The following is a 21211-nucleotide window of genomic DNA, read 5'->3' on the forward strand; positions in this document are numbered from 1 at the left end:
GCCCCTTCTTCCTCCTTCTACCTCTTTTTCCCAGCTTTGGCCTTCAGATGGCAGGGCTGGAGCTGGGCCGCCCGCGGGCGGCGGCTGCTGCTGCTGCTGCTGCTGCTGCTGCACTGGATTTGGTAGACCACTTTTAGACCATTTCCCTGTCACGGGCAAAGCAGCCTCAACTTGGGGAATTGCACTGAATTACATTTTTGGCCCACTGCCCTCAACATCTCCTTCCTGATTTGCGTCTTGAGAAACACAGAGGACAAACGAAGGATGCAGGAAGCCCCTCTCCTCCCCTTCAGCCCAGACACCTCTCTGTCCCCTCCTCAGTCTCCCCTGCCCTCGTTTCTGCTGCGCGGCACCCTCTGTGACACCCTCCCAGTGCCTCCCGGGAGGTGACGGGCGGCGCAGGACGTTCTGCATCGGTGCAGGGAGCACCTCAGTGCCGCCTGCTGCTTCTGACCCATCAGCTTCCTCCCACACCAGTGACCTCGCCACACCCCAGCAATGTCACCTGCCACCGCACCACCCTCTGGCTTGCCTCTGTCCTCTGCCTCTGGTTCTCACAGTCCCTGCCCTCCTCCTGCTTCCCCAAGGGGCTGAGGAGCTCAGAGCTGGGGGAAAGTGGGCACAGCGCTGCTACAGAAACCTGCTGCTGGTGATTCGCGGGTTGAGTCCCCCATGGAAAGGAGGCACTGTCACCTCTGTCAGGAAGAAAATACCCTCCTGATCACTGCAACACGCTCACTCACAGCCCACGCTGCACTTATTGGAGAGGGACCAAAAAGATCCATTCATTGCCTCTGACACTCAAACGGTTTTAGCACGGACCTGACTAGTGTTTTCCCGACCCTCCTGCAGAAGGGGATAAGGAGCCACCAACAACCGCAGCCTCTGCATCTCCAGACCCCGCTGGAGAACACACTCGGCACTTGCTTTCTGCAGAGACACCGCTTCCTCAGCAGCGGGGGGACGGGTGTGAGCCTGGCAATATATAAAACAGTAAAAGCAGGGGCAAGCCAGTGTTCCTGGTCAGCGTGTCCTGCTGCCCCAGGCTCCAGGCAACAGAGCAGCCAGAGCATTCGGGTGTATCGGACGGTAAAAGTGAAAAGGAAAAAGGAAAAAACCTTGGGCAATCTGAAGTTCTAGTCAAAATGACACCTCCTCTCGGAATCCACAAAGACCCTGTCCATGGGTTTTTTGTCCTGGCAAGGCAGCATAAAAAAAAGAAAAAAATAATAATTTAAAGAAGCCAAGAATATTAGGCAGAACAGCTTATCTTCCAGGATTTTGTAACTTGTAACCTGCAGACCGACGCAGATGCCACTGCAAATGCAGACACCATTGCAACTACCAGCTCAGATGCAGATACCGTTACAGATTAAGATACCATGGCAGAGGCAAAGGCCACTGCAGATGCAGATACCACTGCAGAGGCAGGTACCGCTGCAGATGAAGATACTGTTGCAGTTAACGTTGCACACATACCCTTTTGCCAAACTTTTTATATTCCAAGATTTTGTAACTTGCATCCAAGCTCTGTGCCCCCCACAACCATCATCTCCATCTTCTCCACCATCTCCTCCTGCCCTCAGCCACAGAAGGAAGTCTGTCTCGATAGCTTCAGTAATTTGACCAGAAGAAAGCAAGAAAACGTGTTCCTGTACTAAGGAGGAAGGGCAGGAACTTGGGAGTCATTTTCCTTTTGTTACAATCATTAGGGATGTCCGTCCTTGCTATAAGAGAGATTCCCTTTGCAAGAACCAGATGGCATCTCTCAGGGGAAGTTAGCTTCTAGTTCTAACTCTTGACTATTTTCTGACTTTCCTCACCTTTTGGAGCTGGGCCAGAGCCCTCTCCACATCAGACGTCGCTTTTTGGAGTTAAGCAACAGTAACCCTGAGTTTCTCATGCCTACTCATTTCTGCCTTGCTCTCGTAATCCTCGAGAAGGATGCAGAAAGACTCTCAGAACTGTGACCTCTTTGTCTGGCCAGCCCAAATACATTGATTACAATACAGATTCCTCCTACATGGTCTATTTGTGCTAACCAGCCACTTAATTCACAGGCATATGAAAGCAGCTCTTCTCAGGAAAAAAAAAAACAACAACCATAACCAAACCCAAAACCCACTACAGATGACCAGAAGCCTTAGCTTTCAAACTGGCATTGTTTGAAGACAGAAACACTCTGCCCAGCCACAAACGCAAAGGCATAAATAAATTCAGTGTGCTTTTAGTACATCACATCAAGAAACAAGACGTTCAGTTGCGTTTCACGGTTATTGGGCCCGTTACATTGCCATGTTCACATACACACAGAGGAAAAAAAAGCCTTACAAACCTCCCTAAAGTGGGTCAGAGGAATAGCCACTCTCACAAAGATTGCTCCAGACAGAGTCAACAAGATCAACCATGAAATGCTGAGCAAATGCCCCAGCTGCAGTTTTCTCGGAGGGGTCCTCCTGTTTCTGCAGCGCTTGCATCGGCTGCCGTTCGCAAGGTGCCTTTCGAGACAACGCTGCATGTCAAAATTCAGCCTCTTGTTGGTACGTCTTTGACCTGGACTTGGAAGAGTGACCACAATGTACAACTCATCAATCCACACAAAATCAAGGACACCAGTATTTGCATTCTCCAGCCCCTCCAGTCCCTGTGTATGAAAAACAAGCCCCCCCGCCCCCATGTTCCTGTGAAGAAGCGATGGGCCAAACTAATCCTCTCCTGCTGCCCTAGCATGCACTAGTCTAATTAGACATTGTTTTATTGGGCTTGCAGAGAAAGAGAGCCTTGGGACAAGCTGAAGGCTGCCCAGGATTTTCTGCACTTTTCAGCGTTTACGTTTTATATCCAGTTTGGTGTAAGTAAAGACTGAAAAAAGAAATGGAGAAGGCTGATGAATGGTGAGTAAGCATTACTGTAAAGGTGGATAATTATTATTAGAATGGTGACAGTTTTTTATTAGAAATAAAATTCTATTATTATAAATAAACACCATTATGAAGAGGAAGCCTTGCCTTTTCTGTTGACTGCTAATTGGGTATTGCTCTTATCGTTCCCTGACTACTTGGAAATCATGAATGCATGCGCACCACAAGTCATGTCTCGTTATTTTGGGAACGTGTTATTTCCCACTGAGTACCAAGACGACGGCTCTTAATCGTACGTCCCCAGAGCAGCCTCCACCGACTGTCCCCTGCTGCGCACCAACACGAACAGCACTGTGCTCTCCCCTGCCCATCTCCACGCTCCGGAGGAGCTGTTCACACACCCCTGCCCGGGCCATGCTGCCTCAAAATTCCTCCTGTGCTGCTCAAGGCCATGAAAACTGTCACGCTACAGCTGTACCCAGATCACTGTTCCTCACTCTGAGCGAGACTGCCTGTTCCCGTGTATTCCCACCTGTCTACAGCAGCTGTTGCCTTCTGTCTTGTAAGCGTTTTGGAAAAGTACCCCTTTTTTCCTGAATACCCTCTTTGACCTCGCTACAGGACAGGTCCCCAGTCCATCACCACGGCTGGTAAAGGCCGTAGCGATACAGAATTGCGCAGGGGTGGCAAATACCCAGCGGTCCAGCTCACTTCAGTTGTTTAAGACAAGGCTTTTGGCTAGAACACAGTCGAGAAAATTTAAAACCTAACACTCCCATCTGGATCGGCAGCTCTTTCTTCATCAGTTCTTTGCATTTCTCTCATTCCTTGGGAGTACACAGCAAGACTTTCCTCATCAAAAGAAGCAACAAAGATCAGTCACAAACACGCACAAGACCGGACATCCACATGCTTGCTGCCTACCCAGTAACATTAGCAAGGCCCTGCCTAAACACAAAGATTAAATTAATGTACAGATTTCCTACGCAGGAAGCAACTAAGGATCAACCGGATACAACCATCTGTTGTTACCTATTTGCACAAGAGGCACGTGCTGCTTCCGCTTCTATCTTTCAGGCTGTTACCCATGAGAAAACGGAAGCACGTTTTATTGCAAGAGGAAACCTTCAATTGGAAAGCCAGTTCATGGCCTGGTTTGCCTCTCTATGCACGTATCTAGTGAACAGCCGAGGAAACGTTACACGAGCAATTAGCAAAGCAAACCCAGGACACCTCAAGAGGTCCCGTAACTACACGAGTCTGTCTCTCCTTTTCACCCCAGTTCCCAAAGCACCAAGGCAGGAGCAGGCAGGGCACTCATGCGCTCGGCTCACACCAGGGAGGAGAGAGCAGGAGCAGCCCTCTGTCACCCAGGCTTAGCAACAACAATTTCTGCTCTCATCTGGGGCTTAGGCCATGTGTAGTCACACGTGTGAGTTATGGCCTAGCCATGGCGATACTGCTCAGTTTAGGGTTAAACATGAGACGCTGTCCTTTAAGGAGGACCATTACTCCATAGCTTCACTAGGCAAGCCTGATTACTTTGCATAAACTATGCATGCTTTGCTGAGGACCCCACCCTTGAAGAAGGAACTAAAGACTGATAAAAAGGAGACATCCTGCTCCAGAAGGCCCCCGAAGATTGCCAAAGAAGCACGAACCAGGGGAAAAGCAAAGGCAGCAGGGGGAGATCACGACCACCGACTCCATTCAAGGCTGGAAGAACTTGCCCCCCACACCTGCAAGGAGCATGCACGCTAATTTACACAGCAAGCGAGGCTAATTTAAATGTAACTGGCTAATAGTAGATGAGATGGTGACTACCAACCGATGAATGTAAATTTAGGCGGGCTTTTAGTAACCGTGTAACAGAATAAATACATTGTTTTTCTTTGGTGTGGCCTGACAGCTTTGTGGAGTCGCCCCCCAGCACCCATCCCTGCGCAGACTTCAAATAAACAGATTTCTCGGCTCTGTGCGCAAGAGCGGCTTATGGCACGCCGGGTACCGACCCGGTACCGACCCCCGCTCGTGGGACAACACACGTGCAAGTACAGTACCGACCCAGATACGAAACAGAGGGTGCCAGTTAATCCCCGGCGCCACGTACGCTGCACCTTCTTCCATCGCCTCCTCCCCACGAATCGTTTTCCAGTCTCTTCCACCTCATCCCAGCTCAGCTACCTGCACTCTGGCTCAGGGCTGGCGACCCTCGGGGCAGCAGCAGGAGCTGCTCTGACCCTGGTTGTGGGGTTGCTCCTGGGGCTGAGCGCTCGGGCCCAGGGCTGGTGAGCTGGGCCACGGCAGGGCCCATGGGTGATGAGGTCTCCAGGTCTCCCCCAGGCCCGTCCACACCGGGAGACAACCTGCACCTGCAATTGCAAACCTGGTCCTGGTCCCGGCCTTGGCCTTGGCCTTGGCCCTGGTCCCCCCCTCTCCTGGCTGCCCCACCCCATCTCTCCCCCATTTCTCCTCAGGCCACTGGGCCTCTGCCCCCTCCGGCCCCGCCCCAGGTCGGCAGTGACTGACAGGCCACCACCAGCTCCGCTGATTGGCTCAGCCGTGGCCAATGGCGCAGCTGTTGCCGGGCGGGCAGGGGCTGCCCGGGCCTCTCCTCAGGGAGCTGCCCTGCGCCAGCTGCCCCCTCCCCCGGGGCAGCTGCTCCTCAGCCAGCTGGGACACTGGGCCTGCGGAGAGACGGCCTTCAAGAGGGGCCATTTCACCTGGAGCTGTTCTCTCAGCAGCGCAAGGTGTGTGCACAGGTCTGCCCTCCCTCGGTCTGCTCGTGGGCTCTGGGCCCCCTCAGGGAGGGAGGGAGGGAACGTGAGAGGACGGCACGGCACGGGATGGGAGGGGAGGGGAGCTGCTCTGCGTTCCCTCTGGATCGGCAAGTCTTTCCCAAAAGGCGGGTCTGTCTGGGCTCCAGCCACAGCCCTGGGCGGGAGGAGCTGCGTGACGGGAGCCGCTGGCCTCGGCCAGGCCGGCACCCGGCAGGAGACAGGGCTCTGGCCCCGGTCGCACCGCCCGTGCTGAGCCCGGCACCCAGGGCCTTCCTCAGGCCTCACCTTCCCCCGGGGCTGAGGAGGAGAGACACCCTGTCCTGGCGTGGCCCAGGGCATCCTCCTGCGGCCAGAAGGAAGGACAGAGCCCCGTCACTCTCCCCACAGGGGCTGACCACTGTCCTTCCCTTCTGTGCCTGGGGCTCCCCAGTGCTGGCAAGGCCCTGCGGGGCTTCAGGGCCGAGCAAATGCTGGGGCACCGAGGGCTCCCGGGGCAGCTTTGGGCATCTCCGAAGCTGAGGCGTGGCTGCCCCTTTGCTTCTGCAGATGCAGTTACCTTCTACCCGCTTTGTGGTCAAAACTGTTTCTTCGTCACGGCACGTGGACTGGAGAGATGCCACCTCCCTGTTAGTCTGGGAGGACTTCAGGGCAACGAGGAGGTCGCAGCATGCACACGGGTAGGAGGGCAGCGGCAAGGAGCCCTGTCAAGGTTTTTCTGCTCTTTCAGATCTGAGCTCAGACGTTGCTGTGCGTCCCAGCACCAAAGTCTGCTTTTTTTCTTCCAAGCCGCACAGCTTTTTGCCAGCAAGAGCGAGTTGGGCTGAGCTGGTCTTTGGGATAACTTGGCTCCTTCCGTCTGTAATCGCATGCGTACGCTTTTCCTTTTTTCCACCAGTGTCTTCCTTTCACTCCCCTTCCCCCCCAGGTTCCATTCTTTTTCAAAGGTAATTGTGATTTGAGTTTCTAGACAGATCATGGAGCAGGTAGACACAGGATGTAAGTACAGGCTGGTCTAGACCTTCAGAGCTGCTTTACCTTTAAAGGCTCGATAGATATGGGCTATGGGCAGAATTTCTGTTTGCTAGTTATTACTCCTTTTGGGGCCCTGTGGCAGTAAGTTTGTCTGCCTGCAGATCTGCTGCAGTTAAAACTACCACTGAAAGAGTTGTGGTGATGGCTGCTGTTCCATGTGTTTTCATTTTGGCTACCCATTTCATAGAGCTAGCATTATTCCTTTGCAGGTAGGTGACAGGGATCTTCTTGCACTGGTCTTTTTTTTCTGGAGCGCATCCTGGTATCCTTTGTCATCCAGAGCTTTCCCCTCTGTTGCCAAGAAGAGTGATGGTCATGATGTGGACCAAATCCTTTGAGTAATGATTTCTTCAAGTCTGATTATGAAGGTGCAAAGCCTCGTTTTGAGAGTCCAAAGCCTTCTTGATAGGGCCCAAAGGCACATTTTCAGGCCCAAAGGCTTCTTTTCAGGCCCAAGCCCTCATTTTTCAGCTTCCCAAGCCTGCTTTTTGGGGACCAAATCCTCCTTTTCATGGACCATAGGCTCATTTTTAGTATTCGGTCTGCAATTTTGAGGGCCTGAAGCCTCCTTTTGAGCATCCGAAGACCCTTTTTAGGGTGCAAAGCCTTAGTTTTTGGTACCAAAGCATCCAGCTGAGGGCCCAAAACCTAATTTCAGGGTTCAAAGCCTCATTTTCATTCCTCAAGCACCATTTTTAGTGCCCAAAGCCCCATTCTTAAGGCCCTGACCCTCCTTCCGAGAGTCCAAACCCCCCTTTCACAGCTCTAAGCCTCAACTGTAGCGCCCAGAGCCTTATATTTGGCAGCAAAGCTTCATTTCTGGGGGCCATAGAGGAGCCAATAGTTCTCCGCATTGTCAGAGTCCAAAGCATGTTTGTAGCATCTCCACCATCCTTTGCAGGAACAAGGCCTGCTTTTGAGGGCTGAAATCCTCATTTGGAGGGTCCAAAGCTGTCTTTCATTACCCATAGCCTTTTTTTAGGAGCCACAGTTTCATTTTTAGGATTTTGTGGTGTTTATGTCACTGCTGATAGGGCAGGCCCAGGCACCTGGCTTGTGCGGGTGCTCGCGATGTCATTTGTGCCCCAATTCCTCTGCCAGAAGGGGCAGAGGCTGAGCAGCCTGAGGAGATAAGAGGTGAGAGATGGGCTGGGGGCAGCCAGGGCAAGGGAGGGAGCAGGGCCAGGCCCAGGGCCAGGGGTGCTGCAGGCATAGGAGCAGCTATCTCATTTTTAGAGCGCAGCATCACTTTTAAGATCCAGCCAGTCATTTTAGGGTCCAAGTCGCATCTTGAGGGTCCAAACCCTAATTTTTATGCTCCAAATCCTTCTTTTAGGGCCCAAAGCCTCATTTTTAGCATCCAAAACTTTGATTCTAGGGTTGAAAGCCTCCTTTTTAGGGTCCATACCCTTGCTTTTTGGGCCCAGGGACTCATTTTGAGGGTTTTGATCGCTCTTTTAGGCTAGTATGCCTCATTTTTACGTTTCAAACCTTCATTTTTAGGACTGAAACCCACTTTTTAGAGTTCACAACTTCATTTATAAGGCCAAGTACACACTTTTAAGTCCCCAAGCCTCCTTTTGACTGTCCAAAGCCTCCTTTTCAGGGACCATAGGCTCATTTTTAGGATCCAGTCTGCAACGAGGAGAGCCCAAGGCCTCATTTTGAGGGTCCAAATACTCAATTGGAGGGCCCAAAGCCTCATTTTGGAGGCCAAGCTCCTCCTTTAGGGTGCAAGGCATCTCTTGTTTAACGTACAACCCCTCATTTGGAGCCTCCAAAGACCCATTTCTAGGGCGCAAAGCCTTCGGTTTTGGTACCGAAGCATCCCTTGAAGGCACAAAACCTAATGCAGGCTTCAAAGCCTCAGTTTCATTTCCAAAGCCCCATTCTTAGGGCCCAAACCCTCCACTGGAGGGTCCAAAGTCTCCTTCTGAGGGCCCAAAGGCCTCTTTTACAGCTGAGGGCCTCCCCTGGAGTGACCCAAGCCCTCTCTTTGGGACTGAAACCCCGTTTCTTGGGGCCCTATCGACACCAATAGGTTCTCCTCCTTTGCAGAGCCCTAAGGGCCACGTGTAGCGTCTCCCCCACCATTTTTAGTGCCCAAAGCCTCATTTGGAGGGCCAAAGTCCTCATTGTTCTGGTCCAAACCTTTTGGCCTTTTATGACCCATGCCCTTTTTTGAGGGCCCACAGTTTCATCTGGAGGGTTTAAACCCTCAGCTTTAAGGCAGAAAGCCACTCTTTTAGGGTCCAAAGTCACACTTATAGGGCAGAAAGCCTCGCTTTCCCTTCCCAAAGTCTTAGTTTTGGCTCCCAAAGCCTCATTTTGAAGGTCACAGGCTCCATTACAGTTGGCAAAGTCTCCTCTTTAGTTTCCAAAGCTGCCTTCTCAAGCTCCAAAGCCTCTTTTTTAGGATCTCGCCGGTTGTTTTGAGGGTCCAAGCTGCATCCTGAGTTTGCAAACACTCATTTTTATGCTCCAAACCCCTTTTTTAGGGCCCAAAGCCTCATTGTTAGAGTCCAAAGCTTTGATTCTAGCATTGAAAGCCTCCTTTTTAGGGTCCAAAGCCTCATTTTTAGGTTCGAAGCCCTCATTCATCAGTTCGAGCCCCGTTCTTCTATATAGGCCAGTGATTTCTGAGCAGTGGGCTGTGTTCCTTAGTGCGGTGGCTGTTTGCAAGGTGTCTGCTCCCATGGGCTGGTTGCTGTCCTCCTCTTTGCCATGCGAGGGAAACGGAGCAGATGGGAGCCCTTGCTCTCTTGGTGTTACTGGATCTGTGTTTGTCAAATGCAAATAGATGGTGATGACTGCTTTGTTGAGGAGAAACAAGAATACCTCTTGGATTTACTTAGCTAAACTCTCATCCGTTATTAAAGAAAGAAAATGCTTCCGGAGAGTGGAAGCAATAAAATTGCTCGTTTAACCACCTTAAAACCAAAATGAAGCCAAACCCCCCAAACTGTTCACTTTCATCTGCTTTTCTGAGTTTTTTCTCTAAGTGATTTAATAAAAAAAAAAATCGGGTGCAACATGCAGCAAGGGAGAACTTTCCTTGCTAGTCCAAGAGGTTATTAGCATTTAAGCTAAATGCATGCTTGAGAATGGTTTTGCCGTGTTCTCACATACTCACTTTGAGCAGCTTACGGGCCACCCTTTGTATAGATTTCTGTGCTGAATGGAAAGTTTGAGTCCAAACCTTTTGGTCAGAATGCCTTGAAGTTGGGAGTGTGAGAGCTAGTCAGTATCTTCTCTTCCAACCTGCCCTTAGGTGAAGCTGTATTCTTCCCAGGTAAAGCCATTACACATAAAGTAGATGACTACCTTTGATGTTTGCCTACATGCTGAAATTATTACACATCTGTGTTGAAGTGAAATGCCTGTTCTGGGGTGGGGGGAAATGGAAAAGTACCATGGCACGTGCTTCTTACGCAAACTGGAATGTAATATAGTAGATAAAACGCTGGCCTGCATTGTAAAAAAGGTAGTAACTTGACCCTAATGGTCTCCAGGTTAAGGCTCTACAAAAGAAGGGTCTCTGTGTTTGTGCTCCTGCAGGTTCTGATGATTCTGACTGAAACTAGCAGATGGTGTTAAGACAGGGAATGAGATCTGTAATCTCCCTGAGAGCTGATTGATCGGCCGTCCTCTTATTTTGGACATTTGGCCAGCAAGTTTGGCAGAACGAATCCAAAGTTTGTATCTCTTGCAGTTTACTTTTTTTGCCTGTGAAGAGATTTTTTTTTTATTATTATTTTTTTTATCCCTGAAGTGAAATGTTGGCTGCCTCTCTTTCTATTAGTACTACATGGATCTGGCTTGCGTTTTGTTAAGAGCTGCCATTCTCTTGTCAAACTAAATTCTTTACTCTTTCCTCCCATTGTGCCTCAGGAGGCAAGATGTGCCTGCATGTTCTCAGGTTATCCTTCAATGTGTGGGTGTTTTTCCGTGTCTTCTCTGCCCTTCATATTGCACTGAAAAAGTCATTAAGAGCTGAGAATGCATTGCGGTAGAAAAAGTTGAGGCCCTCTTCCTGCGAAGTGCAGCGTACAAGATCATTTCACTCCAGTGGGGTCCTGAGTAGGTTCCCTGAACTGTCTCAAAGCAAGACGAGGATTTTGAATTCTTTTATTTCAATATTACAAATGATTATTAATGCATATTCAAGTATTATACACCATATTTTAAATAGCTTGCGGTAAATGCATGTTCTGGATTTGGGGATTTTTTGTAATGAATCTTCTTGACAATTGTCATCAACACTATTTTCAGCACAAATCCAAAGCATAACCCCGTACAAACCATGAAGAAATGTAACTACCCCAGCCAAAACTAGGAGAGTAAGGCAGTTTAGATTTCATAGAATTGGCAAGACTGCTTGAGCAGTTCAATGTTATGTTGAGGAACGGTAGTTATAATGTCATCAGAAGAAAGTGAAGACAAAGAAGACGAAGACGGCAAAGATACTCAAAAGCGTTATAGCCTTTGGCAGCAGCAACGTGTCATTTACAGTTTATATGCACAGTTTTCCTTCAATGTATTGTTCCTTTCAAAGATTTACAGGTGACATTTTGCTATTTTTGTATCAGAATTTAGGGATTTTTAACGCAAAGCTCTCCACTGAAATGTAAAAAGAGTGACCGATGTGTCCTGGAAAGAAGTGCAATTACATAGACTGGCTAGTTTTACTCTTGTAGTTTACAGTTCTACATAAAACACAGGTGTGTGTTTTTTCACTTGGGCTGTGCAGTGGTAAGAAAACCCCACAGACAGAGAAAAAACCCTCCCCTGGAACTTCCTCTGAAATTAGAAGTGGGTGAGACGTATCATATTTTCCGCTTCTTCCGCTATCCTGCTTTCTCTTAAACTTGTTTGTATCACTATCATAAATTCCTTGCTTACGCTAGAGCCAAGACAATGTAAGGGTTTGGGGTTTTTTTCTTTTTTTTTTCAGGCCAGTCACCTCCTGTCAGGCAGAGATAGCCATGTGGATGTGCTCGGTCACAGAGGCAGAAGGAGTAACAGGTGGGTGCGTGGTTAGTGATGGTTCTCCCTTTTCAACAGTACTGTCAGGCACATCAGGGAATGATGTGTTGGAGGGGTTTCAGATTGGTGGTAATTACAGAATAGTTATGTGATTATTACTGCAGTAGTGTGAGGGTATGAGAAGGACAAAGATTTGGGGAGGAGAGGGTAGTTTTAATCAGCTGTAAGAATTTTTACAAGGCAGCTTTTGTGGGTCAGCGATGACGATGATGGAGGTGGTGGCTGAGATTCTGTAATGGATATTGTTTTGTTCTGGAATTGAATCCCAAATCACCCTCTGAGAGTCTTAGTCAGACTACTGAATCTGGGAGCATACAGTTTGTTTTCTTAAAACGGCAGGTAGTTGCAGGGAGAGCCTGTTTGGAAGTTTTAGCGGTTTGGGGACAGAGGCCGGTTGGGGGCTGGGGCCCTCGGGGGAGGGGGCTGTTTGTGCCCCGTGCCCGTGGGCTGGCGCTCACAGCTGGGAACGGGCTTTCCAAAATCCTGTTGGAATGGAAGGAGCCAGACGTGGGACCTGTGGCCGAGCTGGGGGACAGGGAGCAGCCCTGGACCAGCCGGCCTCAGGACCTGCAGCAAACTTGCCTTCAGACCGGCTCTCCCAGCAGGACACTGCCCAGGAGTCACTTTGATTGTTGCTGTTCTCCTTCAGGAAGCATGGCACGCACCAAGCACACCCGGAGCTGCGCCCGTGCCAGGAGAAGACTTGGAGTGGAGTGCAGCCGGGGCTGATGGCGACAGTTCCCACCAGCTCAGGAAGATGCAGGTAAGATGCCACAGAGGGGAGAGCAAGTGGCTGTCACTTCTCTTGCAGGAGCAGGATTTAACAGCAGAAGGGAGGCGGTCTGAAAGGGCTTTGGAGGTCCAAAAGTGCCTCGGGCAGCTGGAGCAGTCATGTGACAGCAGAGGAAGAAGAGAAGGAGATGCAGGTGACGCGTCTGGGACGATGTTTCCGAGGTACCATCTGCCACACAAACACAGAGAAAGACAGAGGCGTTGGGAGGTCATGGAACGGGTGGGAAAGGTGCCTGGGCGAGAGGAGAGCACGGGGAGATGGGAGGCAGTGCTGGAGATGGAGGGGAAAAATCCAGGGTGTTGGAAGTGAGGATGCTTCTGCTGTGCAGAGGCCTTCTGTAAAAGCTGCGAGTTCATCTCCTGGCTTTGGTTTTCCCAGGCTGTGCTTTGCTGAGCCTCAGATGGGGCTGCTGTTCTCGTCCAGATTTTTGCTCTGAAACCATTCAAGTGCTGAGGGCTGGGATTTTTCAAGAGCATCATGTTTCTCTTTGGGCTTCCTGGGGAGGGATTGCAGTCATGCAAGACCTGTTGGGGAGCTCAGTCTTCTGTTGGGATGCTCCCTGTGGGACAGGAGGGCAATTGCTTTGAGCTGCCTCTATTTCGGGAAGGATTAACCTACATTTGCCTTCCATCTGAAATATTGCTTAGTGCAACTTGTTGTGGTTTTTTTTTTAAGTAAAGTTGGGAAGTGTGCGTGAACAGCTGAGTGCTAGTATACAGTGAATTACCTTCCCTGCTGAGAGTAAATGGGGTTAGGATTAAAAATACCCATTTTATGTTACAAAAATTGGTGCTGATGGACTCCTGGCTGACAAAATCTCTTCCCAGCTTGCTTAAACATTAAACAGCCCTCAAAGTGGCATTCAGACGATCTCGTGTGATTTCTTGCAATTAATCATGGTTGTCTAAAGCGTACTGCTAAAGTGTTTTGGTTGTTAAAAAGTAGGATGAGAAGTTCATAGAGACATCTTCTGTGTCAGGTTTCAATGAGTTCAAGCTATTGTTGTGTCTGGTTGAGAGTTTCTGATGTTATTTTTCCCTCGTTCAGAGGGAGGTGAACAGGCCCATCTCGCCCTCCAGGAGCAAGGATGCCATGTCCGGGTTCAAGCCCATGCCACCCTCAAAGCTTGCGTCCTCGAGTTGAGCGTGGAGGGGCATCACCCCGCGAAGGTTTGGTGTGTTGTAGCAGTCGGTGCTGTGAGGTCTGGTGGGTGGCAGTGGGGTGGAAGCAGCTGTTGGGGGCTCCATCATTTGCATAGCCCAGCCCCTCCCCCCCGCCCCCGCATGCTTCAGAATGTTGGGGTCCCTGTGGCAGTTTTTGAATGGTCCCTCCCAGTTGGGTCAACGGACCCAGCGCAGCCAGAAGATCCCTTTGGAGCTCCTCTCTCTGGCATAAATCCCTCGGCATTTGGGCTTGAGAAGAGGTAAAGTTGGAATCTGCAGATCTCCTTAGATGACCTTCAGGAGCTGTGGGCTGTGGGTGGGGACTGGCTCTGTGTCTCTGGTCCAGTGACTGGTGTCATTGCTCATAGGAAGAGCTTTACCAGGCGAATCTGCCATTTCCCTTCTTCTGGGGGTTACGGGAGCTGTTTTGGAGGTGAGGGCGATGTAAATTCCCGGTCTTGAGCCAACCTGGATGGGGCAGAGGTGGACTGTGATTTGTCTGACCTCAACTGTGTATCTGTAATGCAGTTGTAATTGTCTCTGCCTGCACAACTGGCATGAGGTCCTGCTTTATTTTAAAGGAGATATAGTGAATAAAATCAGTGAATCTAATGGGCGGTCTTTCTGACCAAATATATACGTATTTATTTAGGATAAGATAAACGGTCCCTTGAACTCACTGGTTATACGGACTTAACTCTCTGTTGCCTCAAAATGGGACCAAGTTTGGCTCGGCCATGGGCGTCTACATTAGAGACATCCAGGTTTAGTCAGATGAATCACACCCCAGTCTCCTGTGTTCGTCATCAGGTCTCTGGCAACTCTGCTGTTAGCCCTTATTGAAGCCAAGTACAGTCCCTGTCTCATTGATTGATTGATTGATTGATTGATTTTAACAGAAAGGAAAGTCAGTCTTAGACATTTGGTTGCGGAAGAAAGTTTGTGTTTGAAGATCGTGCTTGGATCTTCGAGTAGGTCTAATTAGATGCCTTTTCCTCTTTGCTTCATCCCTGATAAGCTTAGGCACTCTCTGTTTGTCCTGTTTCTGAGGACCACTGCCCAAGGCGCCTAGCGTTGCACAGGGAGATGCTGCATCTCATTTTGCACTGTGAGTTTTGTTAGTCATCAGGAATGAAGTACTTCTAGGAGACAAGCTAACTAAATTGCACTCAAGTGAAAAAAGTGCTCTATAACTCCCGAGAAATAATACTGGATTGTAATCAAAATAGAAGTATTTTGAGCAAAAGGTGCTTAAAAAGTTAGGTAAAAACGATGAGCACGGTGCAATTTGTTTAGTTTGGATTTTTATATATTTTCGATTTAAAGTTTGAATGTAAACAAATCTGGTTGAATTGATGTGGAAAAGATGTTCAAATTGCCAAGTATTTCTTTCAAACAAGAATAAGCAAAGTAGCAGCTAGAGAGAGTGTTTTGGCTTTAAAGTGTGTTGTATTTGTGAACCCAAATCTCCAAGCTGCTGGGCTGCTGGGCAGGGTGAGACCTGTGCCAGCCAATTCATCTTTTAGCTCCAAGTGCCTTTTGATAGAGATGCAGGTCTCCTGGGGATTGTGGGGACGTGCTCCTGCATCTGGAAAAGATGGCTGAGTTCCTGGTGTAAGAAGGGCACTGGGGTTTAGAGGTCAGAGTTGAGGCAGGTATGGAAGATGGCAATAGCTGTGATCTTTAGTGCAAAAAATTTATTTTTGTATATTCAAGCAGGTTTTTTTCTCTCCTCTGCTAATCCAGTGTGGAATATGAGCCGATAAAGAGAAACCGACGCTGGACACGCTGGACACACTTAAGTATTTGTTTTAAAATAGGTGTGAGGTCAAGCTAGAACATGCTTTGCAATTGGTGTACTTACTGCAGCAAATTTTCTGCTCTTCCTGGCCGTCTTCTGTGGTTTTCAGCCTGCTTCACCTCCACAGAAAGAGATACCGTGTGTATGAAAGAGGCCGTTATGCGTCTTCCCTTAGGAGATGTTTTTTTGTGCTCTGCTCTTGAATTACGATCTGAATTATTTATGCCAACGTTTCAAATAGCTTTTGGATTCCCTGGTTAAAGTATTCTGAACCTACCCCAGTTACAACGCACAACTCCCACCAGCCATCAGTTTTTATTTCATGTCATTTTTCATGAAGTAACACACATTGCAGCCAGAATCGTGTGTTGCTGTTCCATGGTTCTTTTTACAGTAGTTTTCCAGCTGTATTCCTCGTCCCCATGATAAAGAGTGTTGCCAGTATTTCTTTTTATCTTAGAATACACATGGTAAGGATGGTTGCTGGATGTCTCATCCTTTTTAAGGCTGTGAAGGCATGCTCTGACAAGGCCTTTTCCCAGACCCAGGTATTCAGGGATGCAAGGTGTGCCTATCCCCATCAGCTCTGTGAAGGATTTAAGAGAGCTTGTGCGCCTGAAGGCTGAATGATGCTTCTGTGTCAGAAGCTGAATTTCCGCCAGCAAAAGCAGCTTCCCCGACTCTTTAAGCTGTGTGTCCTTTTAATGCTGCAAAATGTAAATAAGGATCCTTGCGTACATCTTTCTCAATTAAATGTGCAGTGGATGCCTTCTCGTTCAGCTAGTCTGGAGCTTAAAAAGCAGCTTAAAAATACCGGACAGGGTAATTTTTGGTGGATGTGGCCTGAGCCTGCTTGGAAGAAAACTGGATTGGTTACACAAGTCTTTATGTGAGGCCCAAAGAGAGCCTAAGGTTTTGAGTGCCCTCGAATGCTCTTTTCAAGTAGGTTAAGAGGCACATATACACCCTGTAGTGGTGTAAGGACTCCCCAGAACATCTTCAGGACAGTAAGCCACTGTTTTCATGCAACCTCAGCTAGCGTTGTGCTGCTCTTTGCAGGATCGGGTGAGCGGTGTTGTCTTTGGCTGTGTGGGCTTAAATGTGTTTCTAATGTGCATGTCAAATAATTGCCTGTTAAACAGACTGCCAGTGCGGCTGAAGCCAGTGCTTCCGAAGAAGGTGAAATAGAAGCTTTGAAGATAGGGTCCTGCTGTGAATACGATCCAGTCAAGTAAGTGTTGATTGTGTCCAATCTGATCTTTGCAGATTGTGGAAAAATTGCAGAGATGTTTGTTTTAACAAGAGAGACACATGCCTACCTCTTTGTTTTTTTCCCCCAGACCATTTAGTTACCCGAAGAAACCCTCGGGTCCGCCTCTGCCATCATCTGCTTGCTTTCGTTGCAGAAAACGTGGCCACTACATAAAGAACCGCCCGACAAATGGGGTACGATTGTGGGGGACTTGTGGTGTTACTTAGTTTTTAATTGTTTTACCTTGGCAGTTACGTAACAAATACATGGATACTCATATTAAGACTTGTTTCTGTTGGGGTGAAATGCAGAGGTTGTATGGCAATGTTGCAGAGGCCTTCAAAATTCCAGGGGAAGCTGGAATTATAAGTGTGAAATTTTCTTTTTCCTAGGTTGTAGACATTCAATATATCCATAGGTCTTCCTGGGTGAACTTTCATGCATGTTTTTATATCTTTCAGTATTAGTGGAAATGTTTCTGTTTTCCACTCTTTTTAATGGCAGTTCACAGTTTTTATTATTTTGTACAAACCCAAGACATTTCTCTCTGCCCCATCTATTGAATATTTGCGTGTCTTAATTGCACTAAGTCCCTGGTTGAGTATTGATGCCATTTAAGCGTAGTCACTGAGGGTATATGCGTGAGGTCCGAGTTCAAACTTCACGTGTATGGACAGTGAATGTAGGTATCTGCAGTGAGTGATTCAGAGCACCGAATTAGTGTCTCTGAACTGCGCTGTGGAGGAGGAGCAGCGGGTTTGTGTCTCTTCTCTGAGTGGATGGTGAGCTAAGGGACATGTCACCCTTAAGGAACCTGAAGTTAAGCCAAAGAATGTCGCTTGAGTTGAAAACCCTGCTCAAGCCTTTGGAACATCCTGGCTATATTTGTTTAGGAGAATAAGTATTTCAGTTGAGCATCCCTTACGCTAGGTAAAAGGAGAGGGTTAAAGGCTTTTGCTGCTTAAAATAATCACTGGAAAGTCATTTTAAGTGTGGGTCTTGAGGTACGTCTGCATTTCTTTTCTGAAGAGGACACCAATTTTGAGTCTGTTGCCAGAATGAAAAAGAGCACAGGAATTCCAAGGAGTTCTGTGCTAGAGGTACCCGATACAAAGGGTGCTATGCTGACAAACACTGGAAACTATGCAGTACCAACTATGAAAGCGTAAGTGTGGAATTAAGTGGACTGACCAAAAAGCGAACGAGAGAAACCACGCATAAATATCTGAGTGGCAATGCCACCGAGTTGGCCAGCATCTGTCGTTACAGGGGAGGAAGCACTGTCATTGTATCTTAACCTTAAAATCTGTGATGCTTTCTAGTGTTAGAAGAGGGTGGTCCTACTGTTCGTGTCCCTGGAATTTGGTTCAAGTTGTGGTATGCCAAGAATCTGTGTTTCTGCAAAACATTTCAGTAGCGTTTACAGTGGATTTGTTCTCTTTGAAAGCTCATTTTGCTTCTGTTTTATGTTTCAAAGGCTTCTTGCCAAGTTTAACAGATGGCTGTTGGACTGAGATTTCCTCCCCCTCTGACTTTTCTGAAATCCCATGTGTGAAACAGACTGAAGTTTTCCTGTTGCTATACAGTGAGAAAATACTGCCGTGTGCTGACAGGAGTGGCTGTTTTAAAATGACCATGGTAGCACTTCTGGTTTTCCGTCATGGATCTCCTTCTGTAGAAGCTGTAACATAGACTTCTTGCTTTTATAAAATGTAATTGCTCGGAGACTAACGTTAATGCTGAGCCTGCAATTTACATGCATCCTCTGGCAAAGGAGAGGTGGGATTCATTTCACCTGCTTTCTAGCTGTGCAAAGATTATTTTTCTAGTCCGAGCTTCTTTCTGAGTTGATCCAATGAATGGGAGAGTTCTGCAGAAGGAAGATTGTTCCTCCCTCCCTCTTCTAGTGTTGTGGCTATAGAAAAGTAGTTTAAACTAAGCGCCTACCTTTTAGGAGGCTAATGTGGAGCGAGAAGAATTCCATCTCTTCTCTTGCTTTGAGAAAATGCAAAGCTTGGAAAAGTTTTCCTCTACCCATCTTTAACTCGTTTCTTTTTCCTTCCCCACCCCTCCTCCAGGGAAGCTTATGCTAGAGGAAGGATGGAGAAGCCTCCCTTTTTACCAGAGGAGCCGTCCTCTTCTTCCTCCTCCTCCTCCTCCTCCTCCTCTTCCTCCACCTCAGACGCTCCTGTTCCAGAGGAGTTGTCATGTCTCATCTGTAAGGACATAATGACTGATGCAGCTGTTATTCCCTGCTGTGGCAACAGTTATTGTGACAAATGTAAGTGTTACTCCCATGTTTGTTAATTGTAGACTCGCATCTGATTTTCTGAAAGCAGAAAGAGGAGGGAACAAAATTACTTTGTTACCAGTTCTATTTTATGCTGAAGTATACCCTGAACAGGAAAGGGCTCTTCTGGTATCAAGGGCGAAAAAAGCCAGGAAGCCTTTTCCCCTTTTTAGGTACCTAGTTAAGTCTTCTTTACAAGCGGAAGGATGCGTATGAGGAGAGTGGCTAATTGTGCAGGGGATTACAGTATTAGATACTGAATGCTTTTAGTTTGTCCACAGCCCTTTGTCTCATACAAAATTATATAGCCAACTCTGGTGAGTTACAGTGCTCTGCAACAAACGGATAGTTAGGCATTTAATCCACATTCTTCTCCACGGGAGGGTTGGTTAAAACCTTCAGAACTCGAACCTCCTAATGGTTTTTTGAACCTACTAATGTTTTTTTTTGAAATGCGTTTTGTTCATTAACCTTGAGGTTGGGGACTTCTCGCTGTACTAGATAGTGGGGAAAAAGACTAGTTGCAACATCAAGACACAGCCTACGCTACATCTTCAGATGTTCCAATGGTGAAATACAAAACTGTATAGTTATTTGCTGCATACTAGAAATTTTTTACACTATTGAACATTTATAGCTTCACGCTCTCAGTTCAAGACCATATTCACCCATTAATCATATACATGTCTTTATGATTGGTGAGAACCCCCAAAACTTCCTTAGTTTGGCTAAATGCTATTTTGATTATTCTAATTCTACACAGGTATTAGAACAGCATTACTGGAATCTGAGGACCATATATGCCCAACGTGTCAGGAGACAGATATTTCGCCCAATGCTTTAATTCCCAACAAGTGCCTACGCCAGGTAACGAGTTTTACATAAAGTGCTTGTAAGAAAAGGCTATTTGTAAAAAGCGGAAAGGGAAGAAAATATTAATTTATATCTCTTTAAGCAAGGCGTAATAGAATAAGGCTAAATTGACTTTTCAAATACACTATTTGTTGCTGTCACAGAAGCTTACGACTCTTTAGAGACGATCTGGCAAATTCAGGTCCCGCTCTTACTGAACACGATTGCCTCGCTTTCACATTTGGCGTTAACGCTGAAGTACTTTAAATTCAGGTCCTCTGAGCTACCGGTCATTAGTATCAGTGTTCAATGTGACGTGTTCATACATCTGTATGTTGGTTTCTTTTAGGATTGATGGCATTTACAGGAATACACGAGTAATTTTCCTCTGTGAAGGCTTTTGTTTGTATATCTGCTGAAGTTTCATCGTACCTTCTTGTAAATGCTTTTCTGCCTCTAGGCTGTGAGCAACTTCAGAAGTGGAACTGGCTACACAAAAAGGCTCCATCAGCAGATTCGGCAGCAGCAACAGCAGCAGCAGCAGCCGCCACCGCCTCCACCACCACTCATGACTGTTACACCTCCCGCTGTTCTGGTGAGTGCCGCTGAACCATCTACATCTTCCTCTCTGTCAATCAGCAGTTTGTTGGAAGAGAAGGAAAGCTGCAGTGATTCTTATATTGTAGTAGAGCTTCTTTTCCAACTGTCTGCGTTTATTCACAAGGGCTGTCGGGTTCCTGTGCGAAGACAAGCAGCGTTAGCAAGTTGTCGGGGCCCCCAAGGACAGTCAATACCCACCACTGGTAAGGAACTGTAACTTTAGAATTCCTTTCAAAAAATTATCTTCAGATCAACTGAATGGGATTTTTTGCTTTTTCCTCTCTCCACTCCAAAAGGTCATCCGGGGAGAGGCAGTACAATTGGCTCAGCGGGTGGCAGACCAGGCTGGGAACTGTAAGTATTCTACAGAAATTCAACGTATTACTACTTGTAAGCTGTTAAACGAGGCCGTAGCACTTAACTTCTGCAACGGCTGATTCATAATGAAGTAAGTATGCACAGATAGTTGTGGAGAATACAAGCGCTCGTTAATTTTTCAATGGCCTAATTTGAACTGGCTTTAAGAAAGGGGATCTGTGCTTGCAGTGAAATTATTTAAAATAAACCTCCAGGACCTGATTGAGAAGAGGACTCTGACAAAGGAAGTCTTTTTGAGGAAACCAGAATTACCTATCAAAATTAAATACAATTAAAGGATCAGGTGGAAAGCCACCCTTTTGGTTACTGGCTGAACAGGGCTGTAGAAATTGATTTCCCAGTAGGAGTCAGCCTCCAACATTC

At 47.6% G+C, this 21211-nt stretch overlaps 3 long non-coding RNA genes across 4 annotated transcripts in view; 2 read left to right on the forward strand and 1 right to left on the reverse strand.

Annotated features, from left to right (window-relative positions):
* Nucleotides 1–21211, reverse strand: part of LOC138690403 (uncharacterized) — a 272406-nt gene that overhangs the window by 203955 nt on the left and 47240 nt on the right. The gene's annotated exons all lie outside the window — the stretch shown is intronic.
* LOC138690370 (uncharacterized) lies at nucleotides 5508–7037 on the forward strand. Its single transcript, XR_011329232.1, has 3 exons — nucleotides 5508–5611; nucleotides 6188–6318; nucleotides 6883–7037. It is a non-coding gene; the product is annotated as an uncharacterized lncRNA (long non-coding RNA).
* Nucleotides 14555–19880, forward strand: LOC138690398 (uncharacterized). The gene is made up of 3 exons (XR_011329244.1): nucleotides 14555–16922; nucleotides 18807–19009; nucleotides 19782–19880. It is a non-coding gene; the product is annotated as an uncharacterized lncRNA (long non-coding RNA).

This window comes from Haliaeetus albicilla, chromosome 22 (genome assembly GCF_947461875.1).
Source record: "Haliaeetus albicilla chromosome 22, bHalAlb1.1, whole genome shotgun sequence".
NCBI lineage: Eukaryota > Metazoa > Chordata > Aves > Accipitriformes > Accipitridae > Haliaeetus > Haliaeetus albicilla.